The following is a 13001-nucleotide window of genomic DNA, read 5'->3' on the forward strand; positions in this document are numbered from 1 at the left end:
TGAATTTTTGATCTTAGCTATTCTGACTGGTGTGAAGTGGAATCTCAGGGTTGCTTTGATTGCATTTCTCTGATGATTAAGGATGTTGAACACTTTTTCAGGTGCTTCTCATCCATTCAGTATTCCTCGGGTGAGAATTCTTTGTTTAGCTCTGAGCCCCATCTTTTAAGGGGGTTATTTGATTTTCTGGAGTCCACCCTCTTGAGTTCTTTATATATATTGGATATTAGTCCCCTATCTGATTTAAGATAGGTAAAGATCCTTTCCCAATCTGTTGGTAGCCTTTTAGTCTTATTGACAGTGTCTTTTGCCTTGCAGAAGCTTTGCAGTTTCATGAGGTCCCATTTGTCAATCCTTGATCTTACAGCACAAGCCATTGCTGTTCTATTCAGGAATTTTTCCCCTGGCCCATATCTTCGAGGCTTTCCCCCACTTTCTCCGGTATAAGTTTCAGTGTCTCTGGTTTTATGTGAAGTTCCTTGATCCACTTAGATTTGACCTTAGTACAAGGAGATAGGAAAGGATCGATTCACATTCTTCTACATGATAACAACCAGTTGTGCCAGCACCATTTGTTGAAAATGCTGTCTTTCTTCCACTGGATGGTTTTAGCTCCCTTGTCGAAGATCAAGTGACCATAGGTGTGTGGGTTCATCTCTGGGTCTTCAATTCTATTCCATTGGTCTACTTGTCTGTCTCTATACCAGTACCATGCAGTTTTTATCACAATTGCTCTGTAGTACAGCTTTAGGTCCGGCATGGTGATTCCACCAGAGGTACTTTTATCCTTGAGAAGAGTTTTTGCTATCCTAGGTTTTTTGTTATTCCAGATGAATTTGCAGATTGCTCTTTCTAATTTGTTGAAGAATTGAGTTGGAATTTTGATGGGGATTGCATTGAATCTATAGATTGCTTTTGGCAAGATAGCCATTTTTACAATGTTGATCCTGCCAATCCATGAGCATGGGAGATCTTTCCATCTTCTGAGATCTTCTTTAATTTCTTTCTTCAGAGACTTGAAGTTTTTATCATACAGATCTTTCACTTCTTTAGTTAGATAGACATAACTTTCAAACCTTGTGCTACTTTCTACAATATTAACATTACCTTTATCACTTGGTATTATGTACATGTATTAAGGGTGAATCATATCACTACTGGGACCATGATTTACCAGGAAACAACAAAATCTCTGGTTTTAGAGTATAATCAAATATCATGCAAGAATTCATGGACAGTGGGCCTACCACTCAGCTATTTGTTTTCCCAGTTTGCATTCTGTGATTGTGACCAATGCCATGGCCAAAAGCATGTTAGGGCAGAAATGGTTGGTATAGTATGTATATCCCAGTCAAACCTTACAAGTGTCAAGCAGAAGCAAGGGCAAGAATCATGGGAGAAATGTACTCACCTACTTTTTCTCCGTGGCTTCCTCAGCTTGCCTCCTTATGACCTTCTTAAGAACCACTGCTTTTGGGTGCTGCTACCCACAGTGCTCTATAAGGACTTCATCAGGGATAGAGAAAACAGTCTGGGGACATGATCACAGTGCAAAATGTGGAGATCATTTCTTAGATGAATTTTTTTTTGAGACAGGGTTTCTCTGCCCTGGCTGTCCTGGAACTCACTTTGTAGACCAGGCTGGCCTCGAACTCAGAAATTTGCCTGCCTCTGCCTCCCGAGTGCTGGGATCAAAGGCGTGCACCACCACGCCTGGCAGATAAATTTTTATCTCCCCTTTTTTCTCTTCTGTCAAGTTGACAAAAGTCTTCCAATAGTCTTTCCTTCTCTCAGTGTGAGTCTAGTTCCTTCACACTAAGCAGACTAAGATGCTGTGTTTTCTAAGAAGGTGGATGGCCCAATGATAGCCTTTACAATTTTTTTAAATGGAGATCTGTGGTTGATTTTCCTTTGAAAAATCTAGAAGTATGCCAGGAAATGATGCAATGAATTCCTATCACTTTCCAAAGTGAAGACAGTTTGTGGTGGTTAGTCTGCCAGTCAGAAGCCTCTCTCTGCAAAGAAGCGGGGGTGGGGGTGGGGCGGGGAGTGGGGTCGGGGAGCGGGGTATGTGTGCTGAGAAATGATAAAAATGTAAGGAAGCTCTGGGGGCTTTGACAGGAGGACCAGCCCTGGCATCCACAGTGGGAACAGTTCCTTCTTGCCTGTTGCTGACCAAAGGCTTTTTAAAAAACTGCTTCTGGCCTTTGTTTGGGGATTTGTTACTTTTGTTGCCACCTCCTGGTCACTGTTCTCTGAAGTTTTTACTTTCTCCTTGCTATCACTGCCCCTGTCCCTGCACATGACTGCTTCCACTCTGTTCTCCTCTGAAAGACTCACAGCTGGCATCCTGCTGCCTCCTGCTGCCTCCATATCCTTCAGGGGCCCCCTCCTGCTCTGGCTGCTCAGTGGCCATGGTGAGCTGCCAGCATCTCAAGTCATGCCACTCCTCCTGTATTTCTTCAGTGCAGACATCAAAACCAACTCCCAGTTTTCATTTAAGGGGGGCCATGCCCTTCAGTTTGTCATCGATGCTCTCAGTCAAGCTGCTCCTTAAGTTTTTGCCAAGCATAACCGATACTGGGCATCTCAATAGAGCCCTGCAGGATCATGGTCACAAAACATGTTTCTGAGTTGATCAGGGAGCACAAGATGACTGATGTGGCCCTTGAGATGTGGACCAGAGCTGCTGCCAGGGCCTCTCTAGTTCCTTTCTCCTTAATCGGCTTCTCAATTGACTATTGAAATGTCCAGTGAGAGTGGGAAACACAGAGTCCAAAGTCTGATGGCATCTTTGCTGGAGGCTTTTATGATTTCTGTTGCAGAAGGAACACCCATCAATTTCAATGTAATTCCTGCTTTCTGCTCCACTTGAACTAACTGGTACTCTTCTTTGTGCTGTTAAAAGCAGGTGCATATTTCTATCCTTCCATCTCTGTCTGTTGACCCTGAATCATGAATGGAAGACCCCACATCATTTAGTGGACAGCTCTGAACATCCAAGTCAACCTCAGGGTTGTCTAACCCAGAGGCAGCAACATTGGTTGCCACCAAAATTCCAAAATTGCCATTTTGGAAATCTTTCCAGTGTGACTTCCCTTTGCTTCTGCGGAATGTTTCCAAGTCAGGACCAGACATTCTGCTTCATGCATGTGTTCTGCACCAGCTCCTGGGCATCCTTCTTGGTTCCACAGAAGATGGTTGTGTGCCCTGATGACCACTGTACACTAGGATCACGTCCCAATCCCTGCTGTGCTGTCTGTCCAGAGACACTTAATTGTCAGGTGCTCCGCAGTTATAGATGATTTCTGAGTCTTTTTACCAATCAGGTCCACCTGTTCGTATGTAGATCTCATGGAGTTTTTAGAACAATAAATACCCAAAATAGGGCAAGTTGCAGAGAAAAGTAATGTTTGGGGGTTGTCTTCAGAATCTTTCTTGTATGCCACACATAAAATTTCTTCCACCTGATCAGCAAAACCCGTATCCAACATCTGGTCCTCTTTATGCAGGAAAACATGTTTAAGTTTGGTAAGGTCTAGCTTGCCATTCTTCAAGTTTTCTTTATAATGACCTGGGGCCCCAACCAGGAAATCGATCCTACTCTGCCTTCATTCAATTTGACCTCTGTAGGGAGTTCCACCATAAAAACAAGCTAGTGATAGCATTTTGTTTAAATCCCTGACATCTTTCCTCATTTGATTTGCTAATTCTCTTGTAGGTGCTGGACTAGTACCTGACAGGCTTGGCCTCTCTTCTTCTCTTGTAGCCCACATTGAAGTTTCTCAGTCAAAGGGATAGCAAAGGAGAAGGACTTTCTGGGTCCTGACCATGCTTGAGCATTTAAGTCTTTCCCTCTCTCTACATGGTGGAAAATTTTGGCTTGTGTAGGAAAGACGAAGTTTACCGTGTGAGCCCTGAGAAGCTTGACATGTTCTTCAGATATGGGAAAATTAGAAAAAAATCTCCTTCTTTCTGCTCCATGGGTATTTACTTTTCTGTCTCACTACAACTTTTTTGTTGGTCTCAATAATTTAATGCAAAAGTATAATAAAATGACAGGGGGTTTCAGGTCTTAATATATTCTTGGATTGTTGGCCTTCCAGAGAGCATTATTTCCAACTGTTGAATCCTTAGCTGACTGTTCTGACCCAAAGACAGTTTGTTTAACTTTGAAAAGACTTTGTTCCATTGGCTTTTAGCACCTAATGTGTCAAGAGAATTAAATAGAAACATGTCAACGTCTGAGCTAACAGAGAGTAACATGCCAGAAACAGCTGGGGCAGACATGAGAGCAAACAATCCTAATATTACTTTTCCCTTGTAACAATAGTAAGACTTGAACATGGTTATACATTCATTATTGTATTTTAAAGCATTCACACCCAAATAAATTTTTATCATTGAAAGATGTACACATACCTTATGTCTGCTTAAGCACAGCTTTTTGTCCACCAGCCCCTGGCACATGTGGACAGAATCCTCTGATTCTCAAGCTAATGTAGGTCTGTCTGTATTTTTGTAGAAGATAACCTGAAACTTCAAACCTCACCAAGCTGGGACTCTGGTACTGGAGACACCAGGACAAAATCAGTGGTTCTCAAAGTTGGGCTTGCATGCCAGTCACGGGAATGGTTTGAAAATCACCCTGCTATTCCCTGTTAATGAAGCCCCCAGATCTCTACCTTGAGAGATTACCTGGGGTATGACTGTACTTCTGACAGTGCCTGGGGAACCCTACTTTGAGAACCACTGGCTCACCTAGGCACTGAGCACCAACAATCCCATTGCTGTTTAGTCACACTAGCTACCGTCCACTATTCAACTGCTGGGGCCGTGTGGAGCTGGTCCTTTGACTGCATTGTTCAGCATCTTCTGGTGTCAAGAGAAATCTGGGCTGCTCACAGGGCATTCCCCTGCTAGCCCACAATGCACTTTACAACTAAAGCCATACACAGTATATTTGAAATGATTTACTTAATGCTGAAAAACTTACCCTAGCGGACAGAGGATGTAAAATTCAAAGGTATGTCTTTGTGTCGTCCTTGGCAATGAAATGTTTTCTTCAAAATGACTTCACTGTTACTTCTCATACGAAACATTCTATGAGGTAAACAGGCTCTTATACTTCAAGGACAGGTGGCAGGAGCTGTGGTCACTCCAGGACTCTAAAGCAGGATCTGGGCATGAGAGCCCTGAGCAGCTGGAAAACAAAGGCCTTCCTCAAGTTTAGAAGGAAGGGATCCTATGAATTCTTGAAGGAGGCCCCAGAAACAAGCTTTTCAATAGGGCTGGGAAGCAGCCATTTCTGAGTTTGTTGCAAGATCACAAACAAAAGAAGTAGACAGCTCCAAGGCATATACAGGATGGCTTCTAGGCCCCCTGCCATACCCTAAGTAGCTTGCCTGCCAGGCTAGCTAGCGTGTCTTATATTTAGTGAAAGGAGATCTGCAATCCTGGTGGAAGTCCTCAGCATCTACTGCCTCATCTCACCACTGCACACTCTACCTTGAACTCAAAAGCATCTTCCAAGTCAGGTGTACTATAAGTTTTCCCAGGAGCGAAAGGCAGGTCCCATCAGACCCTGTTTCCCTCCCATTAACTGCTTCCCAATCACAGGGGACAGGAATGTGCCAGGAGAGCCTGTCCATACAGCCCAGGCTGGGGCCAGGGTAGATGAAGCATGCATTATTGAGGGCTTGAAATGGCTGTTGTCAGGTAAGTGGAAGCTCAGGTGTTCACTGTGTGCAAATGAGGGGCTCATCTTAAGTGGCTCAGTTGGGAGCAGTCCTGGTGGTCTCTGGCCTCCACAGCAGAGGGTTCTGTGCACACCCTGACTCCTGGTAAAGTGTGGTGTGCCTGGGTTGGGCTTGGGGTGTCAGCTGGCGGGAGGAGGCAGCAGTGGCCTCAGCAAAAGAGTGTCATCAATAGCCCTCCTGAGTAAATCTTGTGTCACCAGGGATAAGTTGGTGGAAGGAACACAGGGCTCCTGGCTCCCACAGCATAACATCTTCTAAACACACAGAGAAAGGCTCATGAAATAAAGGGGACTTATCCAAGGTGGGGGCAGTCTTCAGAGGATCACAAAGGCAAGCTGTCTTCTGAAAGGATTAGTTTAGACTATGATTTAAAGACACATGCCCATCTCACCAATGAGTCCAATGTAAGACTGCTACTATTGCTTCTTCAAGAGGACTATGAAAAAATTTAAGCCTTGGAAAAAGAATTCAGTTCGTTTAAAAGAGCAACAATGTTGGGGGAGACCCTCAATCATTTGACTCACAAGCTACTTTAGCATCATCTGGCCTCAGGAAGCAACCCTGGATATCCACCCACTCTCTGTGAGGAAATTTAAAATCCTTTTCTTTAGGACCTTGTCCAGATAAGTGGGAAGGCGACTTTTAGCAGGGATCTCTCATCACTTCTGGAGGTGATCTTTAATTATCATAGTCTTCACAGTTAAATAGCATGCAGGACTCAAATTCAAAGACCTATAGAGAACCTTTTTGCAATCTGACAGCAGCTCCAACCCAGGAAAGTTCTCAATGGCTGCAAACTCGCTGTCTTTGCCATCCTCCTTCCAAATTCTGGAGCTGGCCAGGTTTTTGTTCTCCTTCCTCCTCTTCCATTTGTGTCTGTCAGCCTCATATTCGGCTGACTCCTCCATCTTCTTAATCCCATTGCATGGGTACCACTGCAGCTCTCAGATCGTGGCGCCAAGCATCTTCTCTTTGTGCATGTTTTCATATAAATCATCAAATTCTTTGCAGAGCATGAACTGGTAGAGTGGCCGAAGTTTCAGCCGCAGCTCTTTCTCCTCCTTGGTGATCTTTCTCTTCAATGTCTTTCTTATTTTCTTTCAACTCCTTGCCAAGGAAGGCTGGTACCACGTTATATATACTCTTGGGCAATATTCTTCCGGAGCTGCCTCTCCTTCAACTTCCACACATGCATGTCTACATGGGCACTCTTGAGCTCCGTCTTCCTCCTCCTCCTCCTCCTCCTCCTCCTCCTCCTCCTCCTCCTCCTCCTCCGAGTTCACAGAATGTATGCTGGTCATACTCGATCTCATAGTCATCTCGCAGGGGCATGTAACCCAGATGCTGCTGCTCAGCCACAGAGATTTTCAATGGGGGCAAAGGTGTGGTAAGACTAGGCTAGAGAGGACTCCACTGGGGGCTAGTGTGATCTGTCACCCGGTTGGGGATGGTGCCAGGGATGCAGACTTTGCCTAAGTTCCCATGGGTATACATGCTAACGAAGTGCTCCATCACTTCCTGAGCAGTACATGAAGCACCAACATGCGCAGCCATGCCCAGTTACTGATGCTGAACTACTCCATGGTGTCCTGCTGCCCTTGGCCTCAGGACCCCGGACTGTGAATCATCCAGCGTCCACCAGATGGCAGCCCTAGTAGCGGTGGTGGTAGCTGAGCTGAGCGCTGGGCTAGAAGCACTCAGAGCACAGGTCAATGTCCTGGCACTCCATGCAGCGGGTTCACCTTGGCCAAGCAATACATGCAGTACTTCTTACCCAGCTCTGACATCTACCCCTGCTTGCCCTCAGCGGCCTTACCATGGTCCTCAGTCTAGTACCATTTGCTGGGTTGCTGTGCTCTCTGCGCCTGCGCGTTTGCAGGCCTCCACCAAGGTTGCCCCTGTCCAGGTGCCTCTGGAGCCAACCAACCCTGCAGGCTGTGCCCTACCTCTGCAGGCATGTGCTCTCAGGTCCAGCCAGGCCACTACAGGTGTCTTCCTGCCCCATTGCGCCCGCGCCCCATTATCGCTACTACGTTCTTTCTTCCTATTTTATTTTATTGTTTTAATTGGATATTTACTTCTCAAATGTTATGCCCTTTCACAGTTTCTCCTGTGCACCCCCCATGCCATCCATACTTACTCTGTTTCTATGGGGGTGCTTCTCCAACCACCTACCCACTCCCACCTCACTGGCCCAGCATTCCTCTACACTGAGGCATCGAGCCTTCACAGGAACAAGGGCTTCTTTACCAAGAGCTTCACTGGAGTTGGAGTTCCGGTTGTAATTCGACAGTCCATTTTTTAGCTTGGTGCTTTTCTCTCTGTCTCCATTTGCTTCCTTCATTTTCTTCATCTTCTTGGGCTTAGGGACCTCTGCCTCTTCTTCAGAAGGCTGTTCATTTTTTATCTCTATGGTTTTTAGCAGTGGCTGCTTCCTTCTCAAGGGGCTCCTTTTTCTTCTTGGAGGATTTGCTTTTAGAAGCAGTGTCATCTTGAGGCGCCTCCTCCTGCTTCTTGGCCTTCTTGGATTTCAGGTCTCCACGCCATTTTCAGAAGGCTCCTTCTTTTTAACTGTTTTCTCTTTGGAGGAAGCAGCCTCTTCCATTCCTCCTGGTGCTTCTTTGGTCTTTGATTTTGGCTTCTCTTTTCTAGTTTTCTTCTCGCTAGGTTTAGGCGGCATCTCCATGCTTCCTCTGCCCAGTCTGGTCCCCACTTAGATGCAGGCCTACTGGTTTCCTCAAATGCTTGCAAAGGAGAGTGAGCGACAGAGCAGCCTTCTACTTGTGATCTAGCCTGCATCTTCAACAGCTTCCTCCCCTGGCATGCAATGACTCTTACTTCCCCTGAACTGTCACAGTGAGAGTTTGTATTGCTGTGAAGAGACACCATGACCCAGGCAATATTTTGCTGCCTTGTCATGTACAGTATTTTATTGTGGCTGGCTCAATGGTTGTGAGTTTCAATCCAAATTGTTATGGTGGGAAGCATGGCAGCCTCTAGACAGGCATGGCACTGAGGTGCTGAGTGTTGTACATCATGTTCCAAAGGCAAACAGAAAACTGCCTTCCAGGAAGGAAGGAGGAGAGTCTCCAAGCACACCCCTATAGTGACACATGTACTCCAATAAGGACACACCTCCAATAGTGCCACTCCCTCTGCCAAGCATGTGCAAACCACCTCATGCAATTTCACAGCTCTGTGTCCTCCCAACTCCATTTTTTAACCAACATTTGTCTTGGTGTGAAATGAGCTTTCTGAACATAATTGCTTCTCTTTATGGGCACCTTGGCTTCCCAGAAATTAACCTTATTTGAGTACTGTGACAGCTGCTTAGATGGAAAGAAATAGGCATGTATGTGTGTGTGTATTTTAGAGAGATTTTGTCAAAATTGGTTAATTGCTCACACTCAGTTTTTTCTGGAACCTTTCCTCAGGCTGCATTTCCAGCTGTATCAAACTGAGAAAGCAACTAGATTCCCAAACTTCAGCTGTCTGGGATTCCTGACCATGGTCGCTATGAAATCCGTTGCTCTTTCTGCTAACATACTGCTCTTCCCACCACTAGATCATCGTCATCACCTCTGAGCCAGGACAAACCACCCTTTAGGTTGCTTTTCTTCAATATTTCCTCACGACGGGAGAAAAGTAAGCCATAAAATCCACTCTCAACACTAGAGTCTTCCACTATCCATATGTCTTTGCCCCTTTCCAAGTCACTAAGGTATTACCAGTGCCTCCCAAACTTTGCAGAGAACTTGAGGCTTTAAGACCACAAACTCTTCCACTGATTTTTCCACTCTTTTATCTCCATCAATTAAATCTAAGGTAAGTCAGCTCAGGGTCCAGTCTTTAGCCTCAGTTGAGGTTGTGACCTGTGAATGTGCATCTCTACATGGATTACCCCACCTACCCCATGCTACTGAGTTAACAGTGTGTGATGGTCTCTGCACCAGAGCTTGAATGACTTAGTTTCTAATCCCCTAAATATGGATAAAAGCTTGCCTACTAGAGACAAGGATTACACACAGCTAGTTAGTAGACTCCTCATTCTGCAATCAGATATCTACTAGTCAGACATTAAGTGTGGATCATGATGATAACAGAGACAAAGACAGAATGCTAAGCAGACAGCAAATCTGAAAACACTGAACCTGTCATCAATAGGCTACTTCATTGTTGCTGTGAATGCAGTGCTGAGAAGGAATGAAGCCTTCTTCAGTCATGGGCTCCTCAAATGCTATTAGTCTCCTATTAATTTCATGTTTGCCCTGTAAGTCACAGCTCTTTGAGACGATGCAGACAGAGGTCAGTAGATTGCAAGGGTGAACCAGTTCTCCAGCTGAGTCAATGTAGGTAATGTCAGTGGGCATCTGGAAGTGCCTTGGAGAAGCATCGGGAAAAGGACTAGTAGACAGAGGTTGGATTGTCTTACAGACTGCCGAGCAAGTTGACAGGTTTGAATACACAAATACATACAAGCACGCACACACACACACACACACACACATGTTTGCAGGCCTGAGAGCACATGCCTGCAGAGGTAGGGCACAGCCTGCAGGGTTGGTTGGCTCCAGAGGCACCTGGACAGGGGCAACCTTGGTGGAGGCCTGCAAACGTGTGTGTGTGTGTGTGTGTGTGTGTGTGTGTGTGTGTGTGTGTGTGTGCGTGCATGTATGTGTATACGTAAGTATGTATGTATGTATATGTGTATGTGTGATTTCTGTGTGGGCCATCTCCATAACATCCAGGCATCTTGACATGGGTGAATGTGGCAGTGTCACAAGAAGGCTGAGAGGATCCTAGGGCCCCTTAACTTCCTGCTATAAAGGCAACCAGAGACTGATTGGCTACAATCTCATTACCTGGACAAGGTATCAGAAGCAGTTTCCCCTACCTAACCCTTGCTCATGGAGTGCACTCACTGGAGGATAGCAAGAAGGATGGAGCTTTCACCCTGGGCATGGTGATATCCTACCTGACATAGTTTAATGTATACAAAAACAGTCTATGAGGGTCAGCTTCCAGTTCAAGGTGAAAGCAAGAACAAAGGCATAAGACATCAGTGGGTATGTAGGTTTTCTGGGTTTTTTCCTTTTGCTTTTGTTTTTGTGTTTTTGTTGTTGTTATTGAAGTCTAGCAATAGTCCAGGGTGATCTGATAGGATGCATGGGACTATTTCAGTCTCCTTGTTGAGGCTTTTTAAATGACTGATTATGTGGAAAATTTTGGGGAAAATACCATGAGATGGTGAAAAGGAGATATATTTTGTTTTAGTATGAAATATTTTGCAGATATCTGTTAAATACGTTTGGTTCATAATCTATTAATTTTGGTGTATCTGTGTTTAATGTCTGTGTCAATGTCCTGTCCATTAGTGAGTGTCGGGTGTTGAAGTCTCTGTCTATTATTGTGTAGGGTTCATTGTGGGTTTTTTTCATGGTTTAGTCAAGTTTCTTTTATGATTGTGAGTGTCCTAGCATTTGGGGCATAGACAGATGTTAGTGAATGTCCAGTTTTGGAAGTCTTCCTCAAGTCTCTTCTCTAAAGATCTACTTAGTATTTAGTCCAAGTCTAAAAAGTTCTTCTTGGGAAGAATTTTCTGACACAATTCTCCCCAAAGTCAAGTCCAGTTCATCAACAGCTTCCTTTGAATCAGAGTGGGACCACCTAGAGAAAGACTGTTGATTAAAGTGTTATGGTTCTTGGAAATGATCTTATATTGGTTCCCAGAACTCATATCCCTGCCTTAACATTCACTTGTAATTCCAGCTCCAGGTTGATCTAGTGCCCTCTTCTGGTTGTCATAGGTGCCTGCACTTACATGCACAGTTTCAAAAAGAGAAACAGACACAGACACAAAGACACAGAAATAGAAAAAGAGTGAGTGAGCAAGTGAGCAAGAGAACTAAAAACAATGTTTTGAAAAAAGGGGATAGTATTTAGTGTAAAGTTGCAAAAATAAACACATATTTTTAAAAATATGATAGCAGAACAGAAAATTATCTTTAATACATTTATTCAGAGATAACCATAGTGAATATTATATTTAATATAGCTTTGAACCATTTAATCACACATGGGTTTAAAACTAGGGGCTCCAATTTTCATCAACTGAACGAACATTTCTCAATGCTGGAGGAATATATTTAATCAAAGTAGAGGAAGATAACCCAGAAGTTAATCTGGCATTCGAGTTTATAATTAATAATATAATATGGGTGTGCTGTCATATTCTGCAGTGGTTAAGTGCACTGGTTGCTGTTGCAATGGAAGCAACCATATACTGTGGCTAAAAACATCTTGAAACTCCATTTCCAATGCATCAACACAATCTTCTAGCTTTTTCACATACCAATCACTGCAGGGGTATACAGCCATCCAGACAAACAAAACACTCACAAATGCCAAAGGAAAATTAAAAAATAAAGAAAGAAATCACATGCCTGCTGTCCAGGGCATCTGTAAAGACACACTGACTAGTGGAAGTGAGACAGGTAAGGAGGGAGACATGTTAGCCCTATGGTCTTGTCCTGAGGTCTCCTGATCTTCTGTGCTCTCCTTCTTGTCCCGATTCCCTCTTGCCTGCAGAAAAACGTAAGGATGTACATCTAGTACCTGAAGAGCCTGCTGGGACCCTGGCCTTCTCTTCTAAGCTGCATGTCTTCAGCATTTTTCACACTCCAGAAACATCAGGAGAGGAACCTGAAGTAACAGGCAGGAGGCTGGGCTTTCCCTGGTGATGTAATTTCTTCAACATAACTTAAGACAACTTTGAAGTTCAAAACATGAAAATGAAGCCACAACCACGTGAAATGACAAGGCCCAGGCTGCCTTCAAGGTCCTGGATGCTCCTGAGCCACTGTGGAGTGGTAAGTGTGAGTCTGCTCTACAAGACTTCAGGGTTAAATACAGGAAGAGGCCATTGAAGAAGCATTAGAATTACGGTGATAGACAATGTTTAAAAAGCAGCTGTAACCAAGCACATCCCGCTCTGCTGTAGCTTGGAATATGTTTTAAACTTTGTCATTTACAAGCTTTCTAGCTCTCATCCACCAAAAGACCATCACTAACAAAGACCACAGAGACCAACATCACTGTAAACCGCAAGAGATTTTTGTTTTGTTTTGTTTAACCCAACAGGTTTTGGAACCTTCCACCCCTCAGCACTCAGGCAAGAGGAGAGATCCAGAATGAACAAAGAACACGGTTTTTTTTTTTTTCCATTTTTTATTAGGTATTTCG

General features: G+C 44.3%; 2 pseudogenes; both read right to left on the reverse strand.

Annotated features, from left to right (window-relative positions):
- Nucleotides 2172-4020, reverse strand: Gm9583 (predicted gene 9583; annotated as a pseudogene).
- Nucleotides 6111-6978, reverse strand: Gm21027 (predicted gene, 21027; annotated as a pseudogene).

Source organism: Mus musculus, chromosome 10 (assembly GCF_000001635.26).
Source record: "Mus musculus strain C57BL/6J chromosome 10, GRCm38.p6 C57BL/6J".
NCBI lineage: Eukaryota > Metazoa > Chordata > Mammalia > Rodentia > Muridae > Mus > Mus musculus.